We start from the raw sequence: 26383 nt of genomic DNA, 5'->3' as shown, positions 1-26383 counted from the left end.
ATTTTGACGTTTGTCAATTCTGACGGTCACGTCAGTGAATGTATTTGTGTTGTTTTACGAAAATGTACCCAAAAAACTAACCGTCGCAGAAAAAGTATAGTATGCGACATGTTCGGTAAAGCTTATTACTCACTCGTTTATTAAAAACTCGCTCCGCTCGTGTCAAATGAACTCGTGAGTCAAATGCCGTTTACCGCACTTGTTGCATAATATTCTATTTTCCACTTCCGTTTGTAAATTATAATCTAGTGTACTAGTCGATAACTAAAATTGACATTTATAATTTAAGTTTCCCACAGAAATTTTACATACTTTTCTGATGTGGTTTTTTGCAGTTTTTATATTAATATCTTGCCAAGACTAGTTGTACCTTTTTAGGTTAGGACTTGCCGGTTCGTGCTTATACGATCTTCAAAATCTGATCCTCTTAAAATCAACATTTCACAGCTCTATCCTTGGATGATTTTTTTTCCAAATACAGTCTTTTTCTTTAAATAAACTACTTAATGATCAATTGTAAACGTTAAATAAGCAATATAACGTTTTAAAATTGTGTTTATTCCATTATTTATTTGACCTATCCAATAATACAACTCTCTCTGCCTAACGTACACATTTAAAAAGAGACGACAGCAAAACCGAATAGGTTTAATGGCAATTAGTTAATATTTTGTTTGAATGGTACGAAATTTAATAATCCGATGATTTGTTATTATTTTTAATAGGTTAAATTGTGATTGTTTCGTGACAGTCATGCTATGTTTTTAGCAAATAAAGTCTTTATCATCTAGACCCAACCCATATCGACTATCTCGAAATTAATTACTTTGGAATATTATTTTGCTGGGGCGTTTCTTCTATTCCCCCTCCCAAGATGATCCCTGCCACTTATTTTCAACTAACAAATGGTTTTCCTCGTAGATGTAGGGTGATTTTTTTTTTCAGAATCTGTCCGGATCTGACCTTTTTCCCATCCCTTAATAAAATTGAATCCGGTTTTTCATATCCAATAAAATTTATATATGGAGGTATTAAAAGAACCCCGTGCATTTTTTATATCGAAATCGAATGTGATACGACAGATAGCATATATTGGAAAAGGGGATCGAAGAAGTTTGACGCCCGGCACAGGTATAATACATATAGGGCGCTTTCGTGACTTGGGGAAGAATTCCTTTACGCGTCCTTCTCGATAATATTTAATAGGATTACGAAATACGATTTCCTTGATAGGTCGACCACGTTTTTTTTTCAACATCATCAAGCGTCTTCCTAAAAATACATTCCCAGCGCTAATATAAAAAATTCCATTACCGCTTAAAACACCCTTGCCTTTACTTTTACAGGTTCATTTAAGCTCTGAAGAAGCCAACATGATGATTGGCGAAACGTTAGCTAGTTCGACTCAACAAAAAACGACGCAGGAGGAATCCAGAAGTTTTATAAAACGTATTACAGTAGCCTGTCAAAGTTTCTTAAAAAAAAATAAAATTAAAAAAAAACCTTGACTTTTATATAAAAGTTCTTTGAATGAACAACGAGAGATAGTCCAAAAATATTATTGATATCATCACTTGAATTATAACCTCGCTGCCTTTAGAAAAGATGCTTCTACTTAAAATATTAGTCAAAATTCTAACTGAATCGGACTAAAACGTATTTCTGAGCCAGAACAAAATCGAATTTTCTAACGATTAGAGAATTGCCGATAACTTTTTTATTTATAAAAATTTCTGATCTGAATCAATTTATTTGATACAAATAAATACAACTTTCTTATTTTATGTGTTATTCATAGATCTTAAATAATAATCTAAATTTACTATAAAATGTTATGGACTGGCGAATCGATTTCTAATATACCAGGAATGCCCAATAACACTATAGAATATTCCGAAAAATAATTGAGAGTTAAACATTCTCGAATAGAAGATCTTTTAGAAAATATCAGAATCGATCAATTGGCGGAAATTATATGGCAACAAGATGGCGCCCCTTATAATGTTGCTCCAGTAACAGAATATTTAAATAATACATATTCAACATTGATTGGGCGACACGGCACAATATATATATATATATATATATATATATATATATATATATATATATATATATATATATATATATATATATATATATATATCGTAATTTCGATCTTTTTCAAAATATTCTTATTTTGTATAGGTGACATATATAACATATATAACAAATATTTTTTCTAGAGATATTTAGGATTTATTTTGGTCGGCATGTTAATATAAATGACACTAACGAACTAGTTAGGAGTGAAATAAATAATATTAATGATCTGCATCCTGAGTGGATCATTACAGCTTTAGATAAGTTAAAAAAGGCGCAATTTCACAAATCACAAAATCACAAAATTGTTTGTTTTATGCGTATGTTTTTTATGTAATATATACAGGGTATTTAAATACAAATTCGAAAAATTTAAGGAGGTGATTCCTGCTGTAAATGTTGTTAATTTTCTTTTTATCTAATAATTTTTTTTATGTTCTTACGCATAGCCTTCATTTTTTTATTTAGAAACGAAAGTATTACGAAAAAATTGCAGTAGTTCCTAAATAAAGTGTACAATAAAAATATCATATTTTTTATGTTAATTCATAAATTTTCCCCAAATTTAGTTAAGGAGAATGATTCAGTAATTCAATTCCCTACACACATTAAAAAAACAAAAGAAAATAAGAACAAACTGTGTTTTTATAACAGTTATACTTCTGCAAGATTTTATTGTTTTATTGTCGTTGTTAAGATGCAAAATACAAAAAAATATTTTTAATGCATATTTGCAACACGGTTGGCTCTTGACCAACAAACTACCCTTTATTTACATACACTGCTCAACAGGATCAAACGCAATTATAGAGCAGGAGAACATCAAGTACATTTAATCAGAATTACAAAATTATTTACAAAGTATAAACACCACCACGCAAATACACTAATATTGCAAAATATTGAACATAAGAAAAATACTAATGAAGGAAATCACTCAACTGCGAAGGCAACGAAATTGCAATAACACTAGGCACAACAGAATTTTAGCCTAATAAAAACTGCAATTAAAAATGTCTAAATCGCTGGTACGGTTGGAAACGTTGCACATATTATATAAGGGAGAGAACTTCAAGACATTAGTCCTCGCGGTGGGAAGGTAAAAGGTAGCAGAGTATCGTGATGCTAACCGCGGAACCATGAAATTCAGCTGCTCAAGTAAATCAGGACAATTTACCCAATTATGAATCAGCTTGTATAACAAAACTTGTGACAAATACTCGCGCCTGGTCCGCAGAGTCCATCGAAAACAAATTCAACAACTTAGTCTGAGAAACACCCTGTTCAGGATAAGATCCATAAGTTTTATAATACATATATTTTAGAAATCACATTTTAATGGACTCCAAGTTCTGCGAACGAACGCTATAACCAGGCGACCAGACGGCAGAGGCATACTCTAATTTCATTACATTTGTTAATGTTAAAAGGCATGTTTTACATATTTTAAATCAAGTCTTTCGCATTTTTTTAAACACCCTGTATAACGATAATGTTTATAAGGCACAAGTGTCATAATTAAACAAAAGACTTGGCGTTGGCGTGACGGCATATTGTTTGTGTTTTTAGTTAATTCTGGCATTTTAGTTAATTCTGCCATAACATATTTTGAAAAATATACCTTAGATGAGTTATAGTTTTTTTGGCATATAAATAAATATTTAAAATTAAATCTATACATTAAACCCTACAAGTTTGGTATAAACTTTTTTTCTGCAATGTAAAATATAAAAGTAAGAGGTTGGAAAGTCTTATATTGGATTACCAAGCAATTTGTCATTAAAAGATCGACGGTTTCTAGTAGCCTTGCGCAAAATAACGACAAACATATTATATATTCTTTTCGGAAGGGCAAGATCCCATTTTCTGCATTACGTTTGCTAAAAATACGGTTTGCTGCCGAGAGCACCCAAGGCTCACGACGAGCACAATGATTACAGGACGTCCACAACCAATCTATTCTCACGCTGCGATCCCTGCAACGGGGCGTAATAATAGTTCGGGAGGCAGTCAGCAGCAGGAGGCCCGCAGGATCTCCGGAGACCAATCACCGTAGATTAGTTGCTTTAACTGCCGGGGAACAACACAAGGTGCGGCGCGCCGCGGCCGACTCAGGTATAATAAAAAGAAAACAGATAATTGTAGCAGGAGAGATAATGGAAGCCGGTCAAACCCGTGGCTGAAAGAGAGGGATGATGCCGAAGGCACTGCGATGCTTTCCCAGTGGCGCGCTTAACGGCGCTTCTCAATTTATGGCTTGAATATACAGGGCATGTTATGTTATGTGATAATATTGAAGTTGATGATATGAGTGATATCTCAGATCACTGTATTGTTTGAATTGAATTGAATTGTTTATGAGAAGTCTTAGAGCAAATAACTGGCTCTTTTATACTCTTTTGATGATAGGAACGTACAAGTTGACTTTCTTACTAATAATATGAATTATTAATTTGATATACATGCTCCATTAAAGAGAGTTAGAGACCCCCAGCCCCTTGGCTTACCGAGAACCTTAAACTTTTGAGAAAACTTAAAAATAGATCACGTTTAAGATAAAAAGGTGCTAAGTCAGATATTGCTTTAAACAAGTATAGAGAATTCCGACAACTCCTGTGTGAGAGCCGAGAAAAGGGCACATTTGGCAAGCACATTTAAAGTCGATCCTAAAAACACACGTTAATGTTTAAAAACAATTTAGGCCAACCTAATAGTTTTAATGTTGCTTTTACTTCTTTTGGAGCTGTTGGTGGTATTGATCCGAGGTTTGTTCCTGCAAATTATATTAATAAACTATTTGGTCCTAATTCCTTCTGTTTTGCTAAAGTTTACCCTCAGGAAGTTAATAAAACTTTTATTAGCATTAAAACTAACCCTCATGGTTCAGACAATAGTGATATAAAAATGATTCTTTTAACTACTCCGTATTTAGTCGATCATATCACTTTATTTGTTAAAAAGTGTCTGCTGGCAGGGATTTTTCCGGATTCTTGGAAGCAATCTAAAATTATACCCGTTCCAAAAAAATAGTGTCCAAGTGGCATTAACCAATCAGTTTAACAAAATCCTCCCAGATACTCAATCTGGACTATATCAAAGCGTTCGACACCTTGAATCATCTAACTAAATTGAAATTCTTCGGGATAAAAGGTACTCCTCTTTCATTTTTTCAAAATTTTCTTCGTCAGGCATATCAAAGGGTATTTATGAGAAATAGTTACTCAGATGCCATTGTTTTGGAGAGGGGTGTTCCCCAGGGGAACTATACTCAATTATATTTATCTTTTGTTGCTAGTAAAGCTTGAAATTCCGCTACTAAAATAAGTTTAGATCTAAAAATAATTTCGGAGGTCGTCTTATTGAATACTAACACAGTAAAGCTTGAAATTCCGCTACTAAAATAAGTTTAGATCTAAAAATAATTTCGGAGGTCGTCTTATTGAATACTAACACAATGCAGATGTTATTATTTTGAAATAAAAGGGAAGATATTGTAAAAAACGCCTCTTTTAAGATTACGGTAAATGATGAGATTATCTCCCTTCCTTCAGGACCTTTAGGATCATGGTTTGACGGTGACTTGCGGTTTTCTAAGCATGTTGGCTCGGTGTTACAAAAATCCTTCTATAAATTGAGGACACTGTATATTCATAAACATTTTCTCAGTAAAGAAGTCAAACTTAACTCTGTGATATTTTAGTTTCATCCCCTGTCGCTTATTGCAGTATCGTCTATTGGCCTACTATACTTAATCGCCACTTAAAACGACTTCAGAATGGTTGTATTCGTTTTAGTTACAATCTCAGAAAATATGACCATATTTCACAGTGCTTCTCTGATTCGGGTTGGCTCAAGCTGGAGGACCGATATAAACTTCAGTTAGACACCTCTGTTTTTTGCTAAACTCCAATAAGACCCCGTCGTACATGTTTTATAAATTTTGCAGAGGAAATGATATTCACAATCTATTATTATGAATTATTTAATGGAAAACCTTGTGCTATAAAGTCCACAATAAAGTCCTTCAAAATAGCGTTAGTATTGTTTCTTAGGCCCGACAGTATCTAACAAAAGCGTATGAGTTTATGATGTGCGTCTGTTTCTTGTATTTACGATGTATATACGGGAGTGACAATTATGGTGTTGGTGCCGTTTTTGTATTATTGTATTATTACCTATATTGTAATTATTTATTTATTTATTTAAAAAAATTATTCTTTACGAAAACCACGCGATATATAAAGGGTGCCTCGAAATTAGAGATTCAAACTATACCCGCAAATTCTACGTTTTTTATTAATGTTTCCGAAACAGGTTCAGAAAGCCTTGAAAGGTTTTATATTTTAATAATTTTGGTCAGCGGCGTAACTTTTGAGGGCGCAATAACTTTTCTGTGGGTTGACTTTTAGATTCTTTTTACAAAATCCATAACGTTGTATTCTATTGCGAGAAAAGGGTACACAAATACCATTTTCACAATATTCATATTAACAAAAATATTCAGGTAACTTTGACAGAAAATTACACAACAAGGTCAGAGAGTAAAGGGCAGACGTGTCTGATTTCTACCCTTATCTTACAATAACAAAAGACACATCACACAAACATTTATATGAAAATTTTAAAAAAAATTAGCAGTGCAGGTACTTTTATCTTTTCTTTCTCTCTTCCTGTTTTTTCTTTTTTCTTTTCATGAAAAAATTTATTAACGCATTCAGAAGGGACGTTACAAACTACTTTTTGGTGTTCTGGTAGAGTGATAACTTTTGTTTAATAGTGTTAACGTACGCATCTGTCAAAAACGGTACATGTGGCTTAGATATTTTTAAATACAGCTATGTTTTTTAAAACTTTAAACCAGAAGAGAAATGCAGAAAGCCTTTGGTGAAAAAAAACTTGATTTCAAACAGAATCCTTAGTTTCAATTTGTAACACCTGTAAATTGCACTATGTAAAATGTACTTGGGATTTTGTTTGTTGAATTGCACGCGATATAAAGTCTTCAAGAAATACTTGCACAAGCTCCGCTAAAGAGGACTGAGCAGGCTTATATATGTTACTTCCCTGTATTTTTGGAAACGAAAATAGTAATTCGATATATGGTTTAAATTTAATTAGAAAAAAAATGATAATAATAATTAACAAATAATAAATATCTTCGTTCAGTTTCTTTTGCTTCCTCTTATCTTTCACAGACTTAATATTCTGGTAACTAATACATTTTTTGATCATTTGAAAACTCTGAACTATATAACATATGATATTTGCTGATTAATAAATTTCAGTGGAGTGTTTTTCACAATTGACAGTTTTCAGGTTAGATCACGTTTCTTTTAATCTTTAGAATTTTCATATATATTTTCCATCTCTGTTTCTTGGTTATTGCAAAATTGAAAACTGGATTTCTTGATTGCACTCAAGTTGCAAAGAAAAATCGTTTGCATCGGCTGCATCAGCTAGAATTTACTTGATCTGCATATAATTAGACAATGTTGTAACTGAATTCTTTCACGGGATTTTGTTAAATTTTATCAGAAATACGTATTCTAGCATTTTTCGCATTTGGGGTCTAAAGTTATACGTTGGAATTTTGGAAGTTTTTGAAAAATAATTGCACTAGATCATTAACTTTATGCAAAAATAGTGGATCAGCCGTGCAGAGCGCCAATAACCAATAAATGACTAATAAAATAACTTGGTAGATACATATTAGTTAAGTGAAGCGCAATACATATTCCGAATAATCGCAAACCACAATCAATGCTGCGTGATATTCAACGAAACAATGTAAGGCAAACCAAGGAGCAATCTGAAACGTAATTAACAACTTTATCTTTAATCAACAATTTCGGACGAAAAAAGTTTTCATTGCCCGCATTTCACCATCTGCGGGCAACTAATTACAGAGATAAACAACTTTGTTAAAATTAATAACGCCAAATCAAAACAAAAGATGCTTATGTGTGGATAATTCCACTTTGTCAGGTTAATAATAATTAAGAATAAATAATTCCATGTGTTGTAATCGAAAACTTTTTTTGTCCTAATCGTATACACAGCGGCTCACACAGTGCCAGAGATTATTCAAAAAATAATCTTCTCACATATTTTCTCAACTTCCACCCGATTATCCTATTTTTTAGAATTAAATGAAATGTTGATGCCAGCGAAGTAACACCAATCCCGCAGTTTAAATTTAAGATTCCAACTCCCATGCATTTTTTCCAATTTATAGAAATTATATTTTTATTTATATATAAATATTTTCTAATATATATATATATATATATATATATATATATATATATATATATATATATATGATGGCACTATATTCCGGGATATCATCCGTTCGCTTGTTGAACTGCGACTGGAATCCTGCAGACGTTATGCCAAAATCTCAATTGGCATCTTCAATGCTCGAGCTCCGAAAACACTTCGAACACAGGATTCCAGTCGGAGTTCAACAAGCGAAGGGATGATATCCCGGAATATAGTGTATATATATATATATATATATATATATATATATATATATATATATATATATATATATATATATATATATATATATATATATATATATATATATATATATATATATATATAATGTCTTTATCAAATGTGATTTGATTGATAAAGACACGGTGTTGTCGAAAAAAGTGTTATGTAAAAATATATAATTTCGTGAAAATCTGAACTTTTAGTTCTTATTTATTTTGATAAATGGATTTTCATCAAGTATAAGCCACCTCAGTTCTATTAAATATTTTCTATTTTATTGAGGGTCTAATTTCCGTTCGCTTGGAAACTCGTTGTCACCAAACGATCTTTATTTTTAATCGGACATAACGGAAGAAGTTGATGAATCATTGAATCACTTTAGGTTTTACTTGCGGTGTTAGCGGTCAGTCGGACCGCATAATGTTTATTTATAATGGTTCTTTGTAATGCTTTCGCCTTAACTTTTACATTTACTCTTTTCGTTTTTTCTTTTATTGTGATCGGTTCCAAGAGAGAGATAAACAGAGGCGGACTTCTGCATTATTGGGTACATAAGCATTACTTGGTTCTTAAACCTAAGGAATTTAATTCGAAAACAAGTTAGAGGCTATTGCTTCCCTTAACGGTATTGGATTTTATATAACTCCAACCTAACTAACCAGGCTGTTCTATGACTTGTGTACCCTCGGGTGTCTCAAAAAAAATTTTTTTTTTTAGCTCTTACCCTCTCAAATGTTTCTTTTTGATATAGAAAAAAATCCGCACCAAAGATGAGCCCTGTAGCTCAACTCTAAGGGGCCGCTATTTTTATGTTTGTTTCCCATTTAATTAACATGGGAAAAATTCTTTTTTCACTAAAATTAAATTTACGTATAATTTTTTACAAAAAAAACAATTTATATTGTTAAAGTTGAGTCTTTAAGCTTTCCAAAACCATAGAACAAAGTATAATTATCATTAAAAGAATATTAATTACAGCCATTTAAATATTACTAAAATTTTTTTGAAGCACCCTAGACTGTACCTATTACCACTAAAATGATCAATTCTGCTTCTAAGTACATACATACATACATGCTCTACCACTGCAAAGTTTCAGCAACTTGAACGTATTATACACTCACCACACCAAATATTCTCCTTTTGTAATAAAGCCGACACCAGTTTCCTATTTTCTCACTTTGCTACGCTAATCAAAACTCTCCCAACTATTTTACAGACAAAAAAGTATTTCTATATTTAATATTGCGTTCAAGTATTTCCAAAGGAATTGAACTTCCCCTGAAGGTTGATGATTCGCATAGAGCGAGTATTTATGAAAGACTTTTTAAGTTTTTTCTATAGTTTAATGTTAACAATATAATATTAAGATATTGATAAAGAACGTTAAAGGAGATATTCCAGTAGAGATAAACACTTCTGATACATTATATTATGTTTTGAGACATCATTTAGGGAATATGTTCTTGTGGTGTTGCAGAAAAACATTTGCAAGTTTTGAACATTTAATATCTTTAATTTTGAATTTTTCCTGGCAAACCATCATCTCTCTTCCGTTGCCTAATCGCTTTATCTTTACATTATAACCAAGTAAATGCTCAACCACTTTATTTTAAAAAGTCGTTAGTTGCTGCTTTTTGGTCTTAACCGTAAAATGTCAGACCTTTCCTACAAATTTTTTATTTTCTGATTTTCATTACTAACTGCGGCCCGGTCCACGTTTCGTATTGAATGAATCACCTTCTTGCACAGAGTGTCAAAGATCTCTATCGACATTGAAATACAAATGAAATATTGTAAATAAAACACCTACAGCATACACGTAACACATAATTAGCAATTTGGTATGCATCTTGAATACGTTAAGGCTTTTATATGCTACCTGCTTAACATTCACTTAAGATGGCTATTTATTTTTTAGTTCAGTTTAAACCTGCTACGCTTACGACGAGCGAGAACTGTTTTCTCTCGGTAATTTTCTAATTTTCCAATTATATTTTTGTCTTTTTGCTACATCTGAAACGACTTGGCCTAGAGCAAATATTTCCGTTATCTATCTTGAACTATCTAAACGCGGCGTTTTCTGGAAACGCTTGGAGTGGATTAGGTTAGGGTGAATTAGGATATGAAGGTAAGTTTTTGATGGAACTCTATTAATTGAGATGACTAATTATACGTTGTTGTTAATCTTAACGAAATTACAGAAAACAAACTTTTTAAAAATGAGTTTAAAGAAATTAAGGAGTTTAGGGCACCCGATTAAACTAAAAAACATTTCCTTGAAATGTTATTTTTATTTTATTTTTGTGGACGCAATTTGCTTTCGCATTTAAAACCCAAAAATGTGGACTAAAGGTTCTTAATGTTTCGCTACTCTTACAAAGCACTAAAGTCTTTAATGCGCCAATACTGTGCTTTACTGGATTTGGATATATTTTTTAAATTGTCTCTTAAATCCTCAGAAACGATTTGACAAAAAACATATTTATTTTAATTTAAGTCTTAAGGAAATTTGAAACAAAATCATAAATATTAAACAAATAATTGACGGATTCACGTTTAATGCCTGCCTGATCGATATTAGTCATTATCTTTTCTACATCATCCAAGGAGAATGATGGGGAGTTGTTAATGTATTATCTATATACCCATTTGGTCATCTAAGTTTCTATTGGGTTGAGGCCTGTACCGCGTCGAGGCCGGTCCAAAGTCTCCATAGTCACAGGCTTTATAAGACTGCTTTTGCACTCTGAGATGGAGAGTGAATAAAAACAAGTTAAGGCAAGACTGGACAGACACCTAATGGCGCTGAGGGCACAGAATGTGCCAAACATTGAGTATAACATTGTTTTGTTTTAAAACACTCTGTACAGGCATAAAACCTTTCAATTAAATAGAATTGTTTTTCATAACATCCTTTTTGAAAATGTAACATACAATTTATAAATATCATCAGTTTAGAAAATTAATATTGGATTGATCCTAATTTGTTATTATTTTATTATTGTGGACGCAATTTGCTTTTTCCATTAAAAATGCAAAAATTTGGAGATTCTAAAACTTGGCAATATAGTTTTAGGTGGCTATTTTTATAAAGCACTAAACCCTTTAATATTAATAAAACATTTGACAAAAAACATATTTTTTATACTCAATGTTTGTCATATTTTGTGAAAATTCCCACCACCACTATTAGATGCTTGCCTAAGTTAATGCACAGTCTCATCTTTCCTGAACATTTTGTTTTTTAATTCACGTCTTTGCTTCACACATCTAAAAAAATACAGCATTTAATGTTAAACGTAAGAAACATAGCTTATTATAAAAAGAAGAAATAAAATCATAAACATCTAATGTCTGATCGATATTAGTCATAATCTCTTCCACATCATCCAAGAAGGATGGTGGCCCATTGACACCTCTAAGCTACCTACCCATTTGGTCCCATAAATTTCTATTGGGTTGAGCTGTAGACCACCTGAAGATGTACGATATAATTTATTAATATGCAGAATGAGTCAGCAGTTCACTACAAAAGTAACTTTGAATTTTGAGGTTTATTTTAAAATAAATATCGATACTCTACCTTTTCGTTAATTGATGTTTCTGAGATTTTACGTGTATATTCCTCCGTCCAAATTAATCTATTACATGTTTTTTTAATCTAAATGCGAAGGGAAGCTTTTAAAAATTTGATTAAAATAATTTTTCATTTGCAATTCGATACAGGAAAACAAATTTAAGACTTTCGAGTATCCCTTTTGGAAAACGTAACTCCCCAACGGCAAATGAATTGTTTTCGAGTCACGTAGACGTCTCGCTCCGACCCGAAAGACAAAATTTTTTAATTCAACCGGAATCTCGTTAAAAATGAAATAAAACTCGATGAAAATATGAAAATAAAAACGAAATTTCTCCAACCTAAGAGCTGAAATTTAATTAAGCAGAACTTCATATTATCTTATGCGAGTTCAATTATTACAACAATGGAATTGCTGAAAGGCGTCGGGATATTTTAATAGAGTACCCTGTTCGCGGAAAAGGACTTTCTCTCAAAATGAATGGGGTTTATTTGAAGTAAGACTTCATTACGTTAAGTCAAATTAAAAAACTTTCCCAGACAAAGGAGTTAAAACAAACAGCGGAATTTGCTAGGTAGGAAATTCAAAATTAAGTAAATATTATTGGGTTTTACCGATGAAGAACAAAGCCAATGAAATTGCTGGCAGGAATTTATTTTTCATTAATTATTAGTCGGGTATTAGTAAAGAGCAACGCCTTTAGAAATGACTTAATTTCTTTGAACAAAAAGTTATCCTTAACAGAATCAGTATTATAACAGCTAAATTAATTGATTCAGTAAATTTAAAGTTTAAAATTAATCATTGACTTCTATTTATAATGGCATCTTGTTAAATAATTATAGGAACTTTTCCAGTTTTGATAATTATTTGAACGGCAGACATCATCTTTTTCAAAAAATAAACTTAATCAACAGAACAATTATCTGCAGATAGTAATATTAATAGACTAAGGTTCATTTAAAAAAATCTTCATCCCTGTCTACTGTAAGAGCAACCCATATAGCTACTAAATACGTAGCTATTCAATATGTTTAGGCCCGATTATTTCAAATCTCGTTTTGAACCAATAAGACCTAGCGGCGTTCAACAACCAAAATGGGAGGTTATGTTTCAGCTTAATTTAAGTCTAGTGTATATGTTTTATAAGAACCATTCAAAATACAAATTTGAGATAGCTTATTAATCTTCCCACAAGTTACCCTATAGTATATAGTATATAGTAAGTAGGTATATATATTATAAAATTGTATAACTATTTATTACACAAATTATTTCTCCTCCAATGTTACAGAAGGATTTTTCTTGAGAGAGTATATTAAAATAATATCAAGGGAAAAAAAGTTGTCTAATTGTATCCATAAAAAATGTCCTCAAAACTTTTATAATAATATACCAAATATTAATAACATGAATTTTTCCTGAAATTTCCATAAAAATTTTAAGATGACATACAGGTTTGAATTGGGTATTATTTTAATTCTACCATAATAATTATTATATTGGTTTATTAATTTTTTGCATAGTATATTGGACAATGTTAATATCAAATTGAATAAAACAATAAATCCTCTTGTTAGTTATCCTCTAAATTCGACAGGAACGAGGTCCTGAACAATGAAATCCCATACCCATAAAAACATTGCAGTTATAGTCGCGAAAAACAAGGATTTCGGTTCTGAACTTCGCTATTAGTTTCTTACATGCCAATAGATGGCGCTAGCGATGATCTTTCTATTCTCAAAATGTATAGACACAACCAATATGGTAGCTAAACATATGGCTGCCGTGCTTATGCTGATAATACAGGAACTTTTGAAGCCACTATGATGAAATGTGATGATTACATGTCACCGTATTATCTAATGGCTGTCATTTTATGTAGAGAGTTACACTCGATTTATATTTAGTTCCTCTAAATTATTTCTGCGTTGCTGCTTGCCCATTTAATTTCCCGAAAACGAATTAAACATGAATGTACATATTGTGCTAAACCTAATATCACTTTCTGTCGCGCAATTTTGATGGTCATCCGTAAACCGCCGCCCCTAGTTGCGGCGAATGTTTTTGATTGGTAATTAAATTTTAATAGTAGAGATTTCTCTATAATATAGTAATAATTCCCGAAATAACTTTTCCTTCAACTACGCATGGCATCCATAAAATCGTATTTTGCTTCACTAGCAATTAAAATGATAAATTAATATTCTCTCCAAAAACCAAAGGGCTTCAGTCTAGAATCATTTTTGATGAAAGAAACTTGTGAGGTACTGGGATAGTAAGTTGACATACGAGTGTTTGTTCGCTTTATATTTTTTCCATCAATGCTTTTTTCCTATTAATTGCAATTGCCATTGGACGAGTCCTAGCTTGATAGAGACTAAAAAAAAACTAAAATAATGTTTTTATACAAACCTCATATTTATAATTCATAAAATTAAATGCTTTTTGTATCTGATTTTGTATTTTTCTCAATATTCGTTGAAAATCTCTACTAAAATTTCAACATAAGATTTTCCTATGATGCATTTCAATGCAAATGCAAATTTCGAGTTATCAGTTTTATTTAATCCATTAAATTAACTTCTTAAGTTATCTTCTATAGTCAATATGTTAATGAAATAAATGGTGAAGCCGTTCTAAGCAATTAAATTTTTCTTGGTGTATTAAAATATCTGTTATTAAAATTATTTAATTCAGCTCAGGGAAAAATTTCTCTCCGTGTAGTAAATACATTATCTAATAGCTTAATATTATTGTATAGGGTGAGCCATTTATCTTGGGACACTACCTTATCTCAGAAACTATAGAAGATGAAATCAAAAGTTAAATACAAAAGTTAATTGAGGTATTACAAAACTCTAACTTATTTATTTTTTCGTATATGCAGAGTGTTTATTTTTTGTGCGCGAAAATCAACTTTTTTATTTTAATATGATATATTACTTTATTTTTGAATACTATACAAAAATCTAGGCATATTTTGTCCTTTACCTAAGTCTAACCGTTTTAAACCTTTCCAATTTTTTATGCGAAAAATGAAGTTTAATATCTGTCAATTTCTTCATTTGGAAGCATTTATTGTTTCGCTTGAGCAAGTTTTGTTGTAGACAAGGGACTCGAACGACGGATTCCATAAGAAATTCTTGATACATATTAATACAGGGTACGCGAAAAATAAGATTGAAAATGAAATGAACAAACTGTCAAAAAACTTGTTTTAATGGAAACTATGTCTTTTTATAATCTTGTCATATTTATCATTAAAAATTAGGGCAATTTTATATAAGGTTATATGTGCCTAATATTTTTACTTTTTGAAATATTTTCTATGACAAATAATATGCTGTTGCCCTATAAGTTCAGTTAGTGATAAGGTGGCTCTTAATTTCGTCGTTCCCTTTTAGGCACATTATTTTCAACAAAGGGATGTATAATATTTAAAAGCTCTAAGTAGCTCTGGGAATTTAAATTCTGATGAAAAAATACTGGACCTATTATTCTAAACCTCCAAATGGCGCACCATACTTTGACAGAAGTTCTACCTGATCTTGAAGCTTCCATATCTTTTTTATTATTCTTGCAACGGGTATTTTTCCTATTAAAAATTTTAGTTGAGATTGTAAATGTGGACTCATCTGTCCAACTAATATTATCAAATATATTTTCTTTGGAAATGGAAATTTGTCTGGAAATGGAAATTTTTTTATATAATCTTTCCAACATATCGATCTACTGAAAATAAATAAATAATATAGTGCATTCCATTTAAAATAACAAATTTATGATGTGTAACGTAAAAGTCGTCAGTCTGACAACATTGCTGTTAGCATTTTTGAATTCTACATATTCAAAAACCTTTAATATGATAAAATGTTATAAAGCTTTTAACAATAGTTACGACCCCCTTGATAGATAAGATTATAACTAAAATCAGTTTCAAATAATTACTCTGAACTCTATCTATAACACCGAAAACAAAATTTATAAAACAATAAAATACATGGGAGAACCTAGCAAGAAAATTTCAAAACATCTATCTATATTTGGTATTAATATTGCTTTTAAAACGGAAAACACCATAGGACTTTTTCTAAAGAACCATCAAAACTAAATTACGAGAAACCCAAAAATCCGGAGTCTACAAGTTGAAATCTGGATCTTGTCCCAAATTTTATATCGAACAAACAGGTAAAACATTTAAGAATCGCATTAACGAACATGAAAGGGCGTATAAATATAAAAGTTCGGATTATAACTATGCCATTCGTTTAAATTCAGAAATGCACAACTTTGACGATAATTTGGATATTTTACATAATCATTCAAGAAGCAAAAAACTAAATTTGATCGAATTTATTACTTAATGACCAATTGGATTTAAATGCGGTATTGTATTCTAGGTGTTAGAGTGAAGCCATTATTTTAAAGTCACTGTCGATACTTTTCATAATACTTTCCGTCAATTCACCGTGATAGCAGCGGTGGTCATGAGCAAAGGTAAAAATTAATCTTTTCCATTTAGAGTTGCACAAATAATTAATGTAAATATTAAACAGGACCAGTGAAATTTGCGCCAAATATTTCGGTAATGAAGAATACCAACGAAAGCCAAAAACAAACCGAGGCAGCCCGAAAAACGGGCAAAAATTTAATCCATTCCGATTTTCCAATGCGACACCTTAATTTATCGTCAACGCGATGCCATTGCGTGTGTCCCACTACATACAAAGTTCTGGCTTCCTCCATATTTCTTAGTCGATCACCATTGTTATCAGACATTTCTTATCGTAAATCCGGCTACGCGACTATCTCTTTCGCTTTTCCTGCTATCCGAAGAGTCAGTTTCGCACAGTAAAATAACCCTCTTTCACGCGATACCACAACCCCGCGCATATAATATATAATGGAATATTTTCTAGGCGTAAGTAACCCCTCGGCGAGGGTGAAATGGCCGATAAATGGAATTTCGACGCATAAAAGCCCTTCGATTCGGGTGACTTTTGTGCGGCTATCGGTCAAGAATAGGAATTCCTCTTGAATATTTTAGCGGCTGTAAGTGGGAAAGATTTTCTATTATTTTAAGTATTCCTCTGAACTCATTAAACTCTGGGGATATCTTATGCACAAGCATGGGGTTACCGAGTATGTCCGGTGGAATTCCATAAGTTTTCTTGTTTAATAAAAGGTGAATCTGGATGTAAAAACCGAGATGTTCAACTGTTAATAATTATAAACATATTATATTTTCCAACTACATTGTCATTTATATTTATGATGTGTATGCAAAGTTAAAGTGATTTTGCTTTTGTCATCGATCAATCATATTTATCGAAACTGTTTCTGTTAAGTTTTTCTAATGTTTTTTGGAGAGTTTGGTACAAAAGTACATTTTTTGAAAGGTATGTTTTCCTACCTAATATTAGGTGAAAGGTTTTAGCGATTTATTTCTTTTACTTGCGAAAGAAATAATATGGATATTATTTACAAATTTGGTAACGTTTCGTCAATGATCCTGTTATATTTTCACAGCTAAACTGAAACTGACTGCTTATAAGCAGTTTGCAGGGGAGGAGCTAAAGGAGGGGCATGAACATTGTCTCGGATGATATTTTACGTCTTGGTTCCCCAATTTATTTTTTGCCGCATATGCATATATTGCTGTAAAGTCTTGGTATCTCAAACAGAATTTTGTCTTTGACTATACGAATAAGTTGAGATATTTTTGGGACAAGTGGTAAATCTGGTTTCAACATTATATTTCTTAAGACTGTGGTCAGTGATGTCTTCATTGTAAGGAAGGACCACACATCACTTGCTTGGGACTCCTTTTTTTTGGGAAATGTATTTTGTGATTAAAACTTAAATCATTGAAATTATTGGACAGAAGAGCAGATCTAAGGCATTTTAATTCAGGGTACAGTAACTCGAGTTGAGATGTTTTACGGTTCTGTAAACAAAAGAGTTGATAACCGATAAGTTGATAAGATGAATGAAAAAATGTTTGCCTGGAATATAATTTTCTTGTAACGGTCACATTTATGAACAAATATCAGGGTTCTCCATTATCACCAGTCAGCGCAAACATTTTTATCAAAGCTTTTGAGAAGAAAGACCTGGACGCCTTCCATGTAAAACCAAAATTATGGCAACGCTAGGTTGATGTTAAAGTCTGTTCATAGATATAAGAGAGTGACTAACTGATACGAAATAAGGAAAGACCCGGGCAAGCTGTAAGAATGAAATATGGCCGAAGAGGTCCGTACTTTGCTTATAATTTAATTATTTGGGGTTTTCTAAGGAAAGATATTAAACAATATTTATTTATTTATGTATGTATTTATGTTTAAATCTAAAATAAAATTCCAAATTATTTTTAATTAAATTACTTCAAATTATTGACATAATATATCAGTATCACTATCGCTATCATCGCCTGGTCTAATTATTATTTGTTCTATATTATTTGCAATACGGATATACGATTGTTCTACTTTTTCTATATGTTTAACAGAATTTGTTTCAATAAATTTGAGGGCATTGGAGTTAACACGGGAAAGAACATTTTTTCGACGAATGGCAGATTTCAGTTAGTGCCAAACATGTTCAATGGGATTAAATATACTAAATATTAATATGGTAAGGCCTTAAAACTGTATGCCCTAGATTTTTTGCATAATTATCACAGACGTATTCGTTTTGTAGGTTCAAACTTTGTAGAACCTCAATTAATTGCTTTTTGGTATAATCTTCGTGAAAATAAATGTCGTTATTATACATATAGTTTTGGATTGTTGCTTTTGTGTCACATGAGGAAGGGTTTTAGTCAACTGTCTACTGAGATAACTTGCATTGTCCATTACAATTACGTTATTAGGAGGAATGTTTGGAACTAGTTTTTTTTTAAACCAACTTTCAAATAAATCAGCGGTGGTGTTTTCATGATAATCCAGGGCAGAATCTTTAATATTTTTCGCAGACAGAGAAAGTCCATTTGGAATCCAACCATCTTTAGAAGCATGCAAAATAGTTATTTCTTTACCTCTTTTTGATGGCGCGTTTTTTTACACTTATCAGTTGAGTCAGCCCAACGATTTTCCGGGTATCATAAGTGTTGAACCAGGTTTCATCGAAGTAAATAATTGGCCTTTGTTGTTCTCTGTAAATCCTAATTTTTTCTAGATATTCCAGTCGCCATTTCCGGATTCTAAAAGATTCCATTAAAACTTGCCTTTTGTCAATTTTTTTAAATCTAAAACCAATGTGTTGAATACACTTCCATAAGGTAGTTCTGCCACATTTAACACCAGTTTCATCTTTTTTAAGCCTCCTAATTAAGATAACTAATGTAGGCACGCTTTGTTCATCGTATAACTGGTAAATTTTGCGCCGAGTCGAGAAAATGTCAGCATCGCTTCTTTTTTTCCTCGCTGAAATGGGATTATTCACAATTTTCCATACAGTTGATGTTGGAATTTCCGTCAATGTGGCCGTTTCTTCTAAATATGCTTGCTTGCTGGCACCACGTTCAAGGAGAGTCAATATACATTTGGGCGGGAGCATCTCCTGAGATACATAACACTCGCACATATTTTGCATAATTCGCACACAATTCAACACACGCTGTATTACACACGAAATAAGAATGATTACTAATAAACTTAAACTAAGTAGTATACCAAACCAAACAATATTAAACACAGGTAGTTATAAAATTATTTTCTGTTACAGACCACAATTTTACCTGAATTTAAATTCCGAAACTTTAGGTAATAATTTTGTTGCATTGTATATTAATGACCACCCTTGGATTATCCTATTCAAAAGCAATTGGTCACTTTCTTATCGACCATACTTTTGTTATTTGACCTCATGGCTAAAAATGATCGGTTATCAACTCTTTTGTTTACAGAACCCTAACACTATCTCAACTCGAGTCATCACCAAATACATCACCAATAACTGTCGAAAAGTAACCCCAAACTTACTTACTTTATTTTCATAAGTGAACACATATCAAAAGTTCAAGTACAATAATAAATAGATAAAAAATAAATAAGCAGGTACAGAGTATAATGCGAGCCAGTTTCAGTTTAGCCCTGAAGAAGCCAACAGGATGATTGGCGGAAGGTCAGCAATATCGATTTATCAACAATTAACGTAGGAGCAATTCAAAGGAATTGTAAATAGTAAAGTAGTAGCGTGTGGACCTTTCTTTGAATAATTAAAATGATTATTGATACATTCTTACTAGAAGCATCACTTTCTTATGAAGTTTTGTTGGTTATAACACATGCAGCAAGTCGACGAGAAAAGAAATGCCAATTGAGGATGTAACAAACATTATGCTTTGGGTAACACTTAAAACATCATCATCATTTCTTTATTCGTAGTACCTTAGGAAATTTTAAAAAAACAGCAAGCATACACATAGGTAAACCTTCTTTCAGAATAGCAACTTTATTGAAATAAACCATACCAAATGACTCACAGGGCATTGTTTTTTTTAGCTTCAAAATTTGGGTAGCTGATAAAATTCAAAATCCAGGCAGTTTAAAGCACCTATATTGTATCATCATAATAATATGTAATGTTAGTAATTAGTTTTAAAGCATCACTACATTAACAAGCACAAACTCGAGCTTTGAAAACACGGAAGGACAGTTAGAATGAAGTCAAACCTTGTGGGACTTGGTAATGAACCACTCATACTTTCACAATCTTAAGATCAAAGTCGCCGGAAAAATCAATTTAGGTGTACTCGAAGGGGCAATTTATCGAAGCGCAGTGCACAATGACAAAAAAGGACTATACCAGGCAATTGTTGAGTGCGCTGTTTGGTATTATCAGCAACCTATCAGCGATGTTGATTCAATTAAAGACGGGACCGCCTGGGAAGTTTTAAGGTATAAAAAGAAACGTGCGGTCCATACTTCAGACAGACACTTGTGGTGTGCTGTCGACAATGTGCGATTGTACTCGTGAAAGTAGACTCTCATGTCATCTCGTAAGTAAATGATTGTTAGATTTATTAGTTAAGGTACATTATTTGTTCTTGCATTTATTCTTTTCTTCTTCTATTTTCACCTGTTCGTTCCATACGACTTATCATTCTTGGGGAATTGATCTGCAGAATGTAGCGTCCACGATTTTAATTCAAAATTCTGACATGTTTGGACATGTACCAACAACAGGTACTCAAGCAATTGTTCAACAAAATGTATTGGTTCTTTAACCGATAGTGATAACAACTTGTTCTTCTTTCCGCACAGGCTCCTCAACGCTTGGGAAGTATGAGCAAGTTATTTATTGTTAACATTATTTGCTGCACCATGATTTGGTGTGCAGAAAACGGTCAGGCCGTAATAGAGTCCTCCGAAAAGTCTTAAAATCATGCTTTGAGCGCTGCCAATTTTTACGGTAAGTTTCACTGTTTGGTAAATAGACACTATATATAGTTCCACCATTATAAGTAAAAGTAAACTTTTGTTTTTGTTTAATTTGCGGGAATAAACATTTGATGACAGAACGAAATCAGTAAATAGAAAAATATTTACTTTGTAGAAATTGTTCACTGCGACTATGTATAACCGCTTTTGTTGGAAAGCTTGCTTCGCCCAGTTTGTTGGTCAAATTCCAGTAACACATATTTTATATATCATTACACTAAATTATTGAAATAGTTTTAAACCCCTACAAATTTGTGTCACTGTGGTAATTATAATAAAAAACAAAAGTGTTTTTCTTAAAACCTAACATTTCCTAAATTGCTTTTGAAGATTTTCTATTACTTTAAAATGTCCCTAAGTCTATGGGTAGCCGAGCCGGTGCATAAGCTTGGGGGTACCCGAGTAATAGGCGCCTGGATATAAAAATGGATGTGTTGAACAGACAATAGTTGTAAAAATATTACATTTTGCAACTGAAACCATTGAAACTCTTAATGTTTCTTTTTTGAAAAGTTTGACAGAAATTAAATTTTTTGGAAGTGATATTTTCCTACCTAATATTAGGTAAAAGGTTTGATAGCTTTATTTTCGTTACCTGCTAGTAATGGGTAAAATGGATAAATTCTTTCAAGTAGTAGCCAGAATATCTAATGACCAACGTTTTGTTGATTATAACCCACCGAGTAAGCCGACGAGAAACAATTGCTAATCAATTAGTCGACGACATAACAAACAAACTACAAAACGAACATTCCCAACCAACGTACCTCATTATTCGCTGAATTTAAGGAAAATTTTAAAAAGCCCAAACCCCAAACCAGTGGAATACATGGAGCATTGTTTTTGTTAATATTTAGCCATATTGCTGGTTAGTTATAATAACGAACGGGTGCCATGTGGTTTGCGATTGATGTGCGACTGTACCCGTGAAGACCTTTGAAGCATGTCAGTAAATGGAACAACATTTACTTTATAACAGTTTTTGTTGCAAAGCCTCTCCCGTTTACTGCAGTTACTGTGATTTTATGGTCCAAATTCAACACATCATTTATTTATCATCACACTAAAATATCCTTATCTTGAAAACATAAATAATGTTTTCAGTCAGTCAAATAAAGATTGAAATAGTTTTAAACCCCTCGCAACTGTCACACTGGTATCTAAAAAAAATGGAGTCCGTAACTCCATGCAAATCCGCTTTTTTATTTCTTAAAAAAACATATTGTCCGTACAACACAATAAACAGCTACTTTTTTCTCACACTCATTGAATGTATTCGCCCTGTTTTGTAGAATTTAGCCGGATCCATTTGCTAGTCATGTATAATTTGTCTAAAAAATGTTCATTCAATTGTCTAAATTGTTTTCAATTATTTCGGCTGTTTAGATTGTTATTTACATTATACAGTCCGTTAGAAATATTTCTATCACGGTTCACAAACGCACACAAAATTGGTAAAAGAGTACAAGGACATAGATATAACACAAGACCAAATTGACTTTGGTTAGTTTGGTTAGTCATCTAATTTATAATAACATCTACTGCGGGTCTCCGATTTACAAACTTATGTTGTAGACCTGTCCGTGTGGGATGGGCGATTTGTGCCTCTGTCTATATTCAATTTTCTTTTTTTTTAAGTGTTGGATCGAAAGTTCGTCTCCAAAAAAGTCGTTTATTTATTATGCTTGCATTACATTTTATGGTAGGTAAGCTTCTACTAAGTACTTAAACAAATAATTCTAAAGTAATTTTCGTAATTAGTTTGAAAGCAGCATTAAGGAAGCAAAAAACTAAACCATAACAGTGTGGATTAACAGAGTATGAGTGCATGGAACACAGTTTAAACGAAGTGAATCCTAATAGATCTAATGCATCACTCATATTTCTAACAATTTAGTAATATCGCACCCTATCAAGCCCTGCCGCCTAACCGACCATAGGTGAACTCAGAACAAAAGCTGCAACTTTGCAGGCATAAAAAGTAACTCCACTCTCTACCCATTTGCAGTTTACCTATTGAGAACATGAGACTTTACTGGTTATGTTAGATCCTCATGTCGTCTCGTAAGTAGGTATATTTATTAATTCATTTTTTTAAATTTTTTCTAAAACATATTTATAAATGACTAGTTTCCTTCTAACTTGTTCATTCCAAACGAATAACCTTTCCTTGAAGCATGTCGCATATGTAATAGAGTTTAGACCTGCAGATTATGGTGCCCATCATATGTAATAATTTCTAATTCCTTCGATTCGATTACTTGGCTTCGGATTGTCGTGTACGTAAACAAATATAGAAAAGGTGACTGTATCCTTTCCGTACTTAACCCTAACCAACCTTAATATTTACACTACGCTAACAGTGTCCACACTGGGAGAAAAAAAATATTTACTGCTGAAAAACTGCATTTGTAAAGACGCCAGCCCAAAATTTACTTTGCTGTAGCACTAAAGTGACATCTATTGATAGTAGATTTTAATTGAAAAGCATAGATGGCTAAACGTTTTTTTAGTAATGCAATTTGGTATTTTGATTCCCCATTTATTCATAAAAGTGACGCTTTCAGAATAATTAAATAACAGAACTTAAATTATCCCAAAGAAATGAAGCATCAATAATGATATGTGCGTAGGTATGTATTAATGTCCAGACATCTTATGACTACTAACCACCGTATAGAAATAATCACAACACCCACAATGCCAAATGTCAGGAAAACTGAGAAGTAATTAAATTTGCTTACGATGGCATCTGCTCACAAAATCCAATTTGGGGGAAAAATGGTGTCATTTAATAAAAAATCTCCTTGCTTTAACTAAGTGATTTAGTAGGTCTGCAAATTTACTAAAATAGTAATTTTTTAGGACAGATCAAAACGGTTAGCAAAATCGTTTTTGCTAACCGTTTTTGCTAAAAGCTGTAGAGTAAATATATCTTTTACTGATATATGTCTCGGTGCTACACCTATATTGTATGCTGTATACTGTGTCATTTTTTGAAGTTCCGGTTTCACTATAATACCACAAAGTCGTAAAAAATGGCAGGTACCTCTTGAAGGTCTTGAAATTACGTTTTATGTGTGGGTACCTGATTTTAGCTCATTTCAGCGTCCGCTCCTTCCAATGTTAAATGTCTTCACTGCATGGATTAAATAATCCGTACTACACACCTATCAAACTAAAGCGAAAGTGTCTTTATTTACAAAGATAGTATAAAAGCGGGGGATAAAATGAAATTTAGTTGAAGCTATGTCTCATTTGGTAACTGCATTGTGTAGTCCAAATTAACCAAATACATAGGTCATTGCAACAAACATTTTGAAGAAATAAAAGATAAAAGTGTGGAGGTTAATATCGAAGCTGCATAATCATCCCTCGAACCCAGCCTATAGCTTTAAGTAAATAAAGTCGATTCAAGCAAAGACAAATAAAACCTAAAAAGACATTTACATTGCACTTGTGGCACTGTTTGATTATGCGTAATGCATATTTGAGCAGGTCTCCAGCTACCAATGGTATTGAAAAATATTTGAATTGTTTTACGGTCGCATCGGAAAATTTTAATCATTCGGGCTAATAAAATCCGTCGCTTATCGGCATTCTTTTAAAAAAACGCTTCCTAAACTATGGCGTTTACTTTGCAGCTTCTAATGAAAAACTTTTTCGCTCAATTTAGTAAACTGAGAAGGGAGACTCGGAGAGTGCCAATTGCGAATTGTTCCGATTAAATTGTACAAAAATTATTGCCCAGCAATGTGTGAGTTACGCGTTATAGAGAGAATTTTGTGTTGATCATCGAGCTAATATACGCCGGTTCATTTCACTTGTTTCAATCATCGAAAAATCGTTTTTATTGTAGATCAAGCATTTTATCCAACACGCGTGATTTTAGAGCCGCAAAACAATCAAAATTTATATTGAAAAAATACTATCAAACTCCAAAATAACAATTAAACAAAAATCATTCGCCCTCAAAATCAAACAAATTTATTAGAATACCGTCACATAATGTTTAGTGATATTCGTTATTAATATATTTCAAAAAATGGAATACACATTAAGCCATTAAAGTGTACTTTTATGTACCACACCGATCTAGCCTGCGGGAAGCGTCACTTTACTACGTCAGTTTCGTTTCCCATGAATGCGAGCCACTTCGGACATTTCCGGGATTTTACCGATTTGGGAGCAATCGGATGTTTTCGGATATATTTCCCACGCTTTGAATTTTGACGTTTGTCCATTCTGACAGTCATGTCAGTGAATATATTCGTGTTGTTTTGCGAAAATGTACCCAAAAGCTAACGGTCGTAGAAAAAGTATAGTATGCAACATGTTCGGTAAACTTTTTAACTCATTCGTTTATTAAAAACTCGTGTCATATAAACTCGTGGGTCAAATGCCAATGTTGCATAATATACTATTTTCTACTCCCATCTGTACACACTGTACGGTCATGTCAGTGAATACAATCGTGTTGTTTTGCTAAATATACCCAAAAACTAACGGTCGTAGAATAACTATAGTATGCAATACGTTCGGTAAACTTTAGTCACTCATTTATTAAACACTCGCGCCGCTCGTGGCAAATAAACTCGTGAGTGAAATGCTGTTTACTGCATTTGTTGCATAAAATACTAATTTTCTACTCTCGTCTGAAAAATACCTAATTACACACCGATCTAGCTTGCGGGAAGCGTCACTTTAACACGTCAGTTTCGTTTCCCACGAATGCCACTTCGGACTTTTCCTGGATTTTACCGCACG

The 26383-nt window shown here is 32.4% G+C and overlaps 1 protein-coding gene across 7 annotated transcripts in view; it reads left to right on the top strand.

The window, feature by feature from the left end:
- LOC132704399 (teneurin-m) overlaps positions 1 to 26383 on the top strand; it is a 582182-nt gene that overhangs the window by 494723 nt on the left and 61076 nt on the right. The window contains exon 1 of one of the 7 annotated variants that reach the window (XM_060674374.1): positions 10531 to 10717. The exons of the other annotated variants lie outside the window; for them this stretch is intronic. The gene's annotated coding sequence lies outside the window, so the exon portion shown is untranslated. Of the gene's footprint in view, positions 1 to 10530; positions 10718 to 26383 lie in introns of those variants that run through there. 7 annotated transcript variants of the gene reach the window in all.

Source organism: Cylas formicarius, unplaced genomic scaffold, assembly GCF_029955315.1.
Source record: "Cylas formicarius isolate icCylForm1 unplaced genomic scaffold, icCylForm1.1 PGA_scaffold_7__23_contigs__length_41026272, whole genome shotgun sequence".
NCBI lineage: Eukaryota > Metazoa > Arthropoda > Insecta > Coleoptera > Brentidae > Cylas > Cylas formicarius.
The sequence above is the reverse complement of the archived record's forward strand: the minus strand, read 5'-3'. Positions and strand labels throughout refer to the sequence as shown.